A 3,971-nucleotide genomic window follows, 5' to 3' on the forward strand; every position below is an offset into this window, starting at 1 on the left:
GAAAGAGTGACCACGAAGGGGCAGCATTTTCTTAATAGTTTTGTCATGTTTCTAAGGACTGCTGCCCTATCATCCCTCCATCACCTTTCAGATACCTGAAAGTAATGTGACAGTTGTGAAAATGGCCCTGAGAGCCTGTAGATGCCAGTCAACATGGGAGTGCTCAGTACTGGCCTCTTTTTAGGGGTCACACACAGAGAGACAGGGAGTCTGGAGAAGATACATAAAGTTCTCGGACTAAAACAGTGAAGCTGGAGCAATGGGGAGTACTATCAATCAGTATTTTATACTTAAATGTGATGAAGTGTAAAAGTGTGATTAATAGGACAATTAAATTCCCTTGCTTCCAGCAGAGACCTGAACCTGCATTTCAGTTTGTTCTTCTTAAAAGTGCCATAGTGTTTAGCTAGTTTAAAGGTACTCCTTCATTTAATTTTGAACCTTCACCCCAATTTTACAGAGGTGCAGTGAAAAGTTCAGTGACATTGTCAGAAAAAAATATTAGATCATGATCCTTTAATCAGTCATATTGAGTATTAAGGCTCTGATTCAGCAGTGCTTTTAAGTGTGTGCTGAATTTTAATTATGTGCAAAGACCATTGTTATTCAGAAAAGTGTTTAGGCGTGTGCTGATATGTTTTGCTGAACTGAAGCTTGAGAGCAATAAGAAGGCATCTGGCACTTACCTAAGAGCAATCAAAGATGAGTCATAGTAGTGAAACTGAAGCTGTGACCACAGAGTTATTACATAGAGTAGTCTCCTGACCCTGTACTTTAATAATCAGAGAAGGGAAAGAAGATCTGCTTATCCCAGTCTTCAGACTCCTGAAGTGTTTTGTTGGTTTTTTTGTTTGTTTGTTTGTTGTTGGAGGTTTCTTGTGGGGTTTCTTCTGATTTTGGTTTTGGTTTTTTTTGTTTGTTTGGTTGGTTTGGTTTGTTTTGTTTTCAGGTTGAAACAGCATTATTTGACCGGGGTCCTTTAATTTCTTGTCAACCAAGGACGATGAATATGGGAACTTTTTTTTTCCGAAGTGCTTTCCACTTGACAAATAAAACCCAGAACACGATGGTGACTGTTGGACAAACTCCTGCTGTACAACCAATTGAAAGGCTCCCACTGATTCTTAGGTAAGCTGGATCAGGCCTTGGGTGAGTCACTGCAAGGGCAGCTCTGGTCTCAGCACTTCTTGTCTTGCCTCTGTAATGCAGGCGCAGCAGATCAAGGTCTCCCAGCCAGTGATGAAACAAATGCTTAGATCTGAGAGTCACTTCCCGACCCTAGAGTCAGCTGACAGCTGACTGCTGCCTCTTTCTAGCATTTTATTTCTTTCTAGATGTTGCAGTCATCAGCTACACCAAGTATCCCCAGGACAGCAGAACTGTCTCTAACATCACCTGGCACAGCATCTGGAGTGGACTTTGCTCTGGCAAGCTCTGTGCCTGGATGTGAGGCACAGCTGCCCCACTTGCCTTAGCCATGATGCTGAGGGAAGAATTTAACCCCCTGTCAACTCAGGGTGATAAATGAGATAACTGCCCAGCTGATTATCAGCTGTTTTACCTTCAAGGCCCAGGACTGTTTAACTCTTACTATGACTGATTAAAAAACATAATGGAAAATTGATTTATTTTTCTGCTTTATAGGGGGAAAATCAATACCGATTAAGAACAGGATAAACAGCAAAAAGGAAGAAATACGACTGCTAATTCTACTGGACCCAAACCCAAGAGTATATATTCTAAGCTGCAGGAACACACACTTTCTAAAGCCCCCTAAGTCTCTTCACTGGTAAAATAATCTTAAACAAATTTGAAAGCAGATTGAAAATAGACGAGGTGTCTCTAAGTGAAAAGGGACAGTTATCCTCTGCACCTGCTGACAAATGCAATCCCTTTTTGTTATGAAATGTCTCTAACTTAAAATACAACCTGAAAGTAAACTCCATCAATTCATCATGAATTCTTTAAAGGCATTTTGGGAGTCTCTCTAAACCATTGGATTTATTGTGCTTTATTTAGGATTTGAGGACAAAGAATGCTGCAATCAGAAAGAAAGACAGACAGAGGAAATGATTACCTTTCAATCCGTTGATTTAGAAAGAATAACAAGCTTCTTTCTTGATCTATTGTATTACATACTTACAGAATAAGATTTGACAACGTGACATTGAACTCTAACTCTCCATGGAAGAGATATAATCTGGCATTGTATACCACGAACTTCTGGACCTGGGGCTTTTGTGGCCTTCCTGGAATGCCATCCTCCAGCTGCTTTTTGATTAAACACTTTATGTTCCACTCTGTACCTTTCCAGAAGAAGTGATTACTGCAAAGGGTAGGCAGTCATGCCCTCACTGCTGGGTAGTCACTTCTCTTCATTCTTCATTTAGAAGAAAGGTTAGTTTTGACAGCAATGTTAATTTTTTAAAAAATATTTATTATTATTATTATTATTTTACTCCTTTCTCAAGTTGTCCAGCCACACATGTTTGTTCCTCATGGAGAAAGAGTTGTTGCTGCAGTGCAGTACCCTGGGCATTTAAGAACTTCTAATAGTAGAGCTGCGAATATGTAGTTTTTCTGGTGGCGGTGAGTGTGTACCTGGTTTAGGATGAACAGCTGAGCTTGTTGCTCAGCTTTGCAGGACTTCTCAAACACTTTACCACCGCCACATATGAAAAGTAGGCTGGGGAAAATGCTAGACATTAGTTGTGGCAAATATCTTCCTGGCTCCATTTTGACAACAGGATTAAGAAAACATGATTTCTAATAGCTACACAGCAAATAAGGGATGTTTGACATCTGTTTCTGTAATTTGGAGCTCCCTAAATGCTCTCATAACCATCCAGAAGCATTGAGGCCTGTGATAGGAACACCAGAAGATGTACCCCAAGAGGAATATAACTGGGAAACTGGGTGCTGGGTGTAATGGGAACAGGCCCTGGCCACAGCTGCCTGCAGCTGGAGGACCCTGAGCTCAGCATCTCAGGAAGCCCACTCCAGCTCTATGTTCCCTCTTTTTTTCCATCATGTCCTCCGCTATGTGTGTGTTTTTGTCTACCCATTGCCAAACTTTGAACAGCAGAAAACTTATAAACTCCGACTAAAACGTTTGGCTTAAAATGCTGCAATAAAAGTGATCACTGGAGAATATGAATCAGATAAATGTATCCTTTTGACAAGAGTTTATTTTTTCTACCAAAAAATAATTTATTATTCCATATGTTTTGCCACTGAAAGTTTGCTTTCGTGAATGCATGTTATAGATACTATCAGAAATTTTCTCCAAAGCCTAGTCCAAATATATGCCAACAAAAAGACATTTCCCTTTTTGGTGTAAATAGCATTATAACAGTTTCCCCATAGAGTGTATGGCAAAAGTGGAAGAGATAAATTTACAGACATCCTAAGTGAGACATTCAGCCAGTCTAATTGCTGTGTCTTTGTACCAAAGCAATGCTGACTTAAGTGGACTAGGGTGTTCACAAAATCAGGCTCATGACTCAGTTCCTTTTTCCTGGTAAAGCTCTGACTTCCTATCAACATTTTTGCCCAGTTCCTGCTGCTCTGTAGCCCTGGGGCAGGGCTTATCTGGAGGTATTCCTTACTAACTTCTGTCAGGACTCTTTCAAAAGTTAAAGAGAACTTTTTATTTATGGAGGGTTGGAATGGGAAATAAAGAAACTTTTTCTTATCTGATTTCAGCTGTGACCAGGGGAAAAAAATACTTTGAGGGCTGTTTGTGGGTTATTGGTACACATAGATGATTGTGTCACAGGGACATTTCAGCCAACTGCCATCTGGAAACCATCCAAATCAGCCCAAATTAGGCAAGTCACTGAGACCAAACCAGATGAGGAATGAAGAATTTGCCATCAGTTAAATTTTCAAAATGACATTCCAAAATGGGTGGTTTTCCTCCATATGCTGCAACAAACAAGGGTGCAGTGAGGAGGGTGAGCTCAGGGAAA

General features: G+C 40.4%; 1 protein-coding gene across 1 annotated transcript in view; it reads left to right on the top strand.

The window, feature by feature from the left end:
* TMTC2 (transmembrane and tetratricopeptide repeat containing 2) overlaps nucleotides 1-3,971 on the top strand; it is a 270,784-nt gene that overhangs the window by 187 nt on the left and 266,626 nt on the right. The window lies entirely within an intron of this gene.

Source organism: Chaetura pelagica, unplaced genomic scaffold (assembly GCF_000747805.2).
Source record: "Chaetura pelagica isolate M959 unplaced genomic scaffold, ChaPel_1.0 scaffold50, whole genome shotgun sequence".
Lineage (NCBI taxonomy): Eukaryota > Metazoa > Chordata > Aves > Apodiformes > Apodidae > Chaetura > Chaetura pelagica.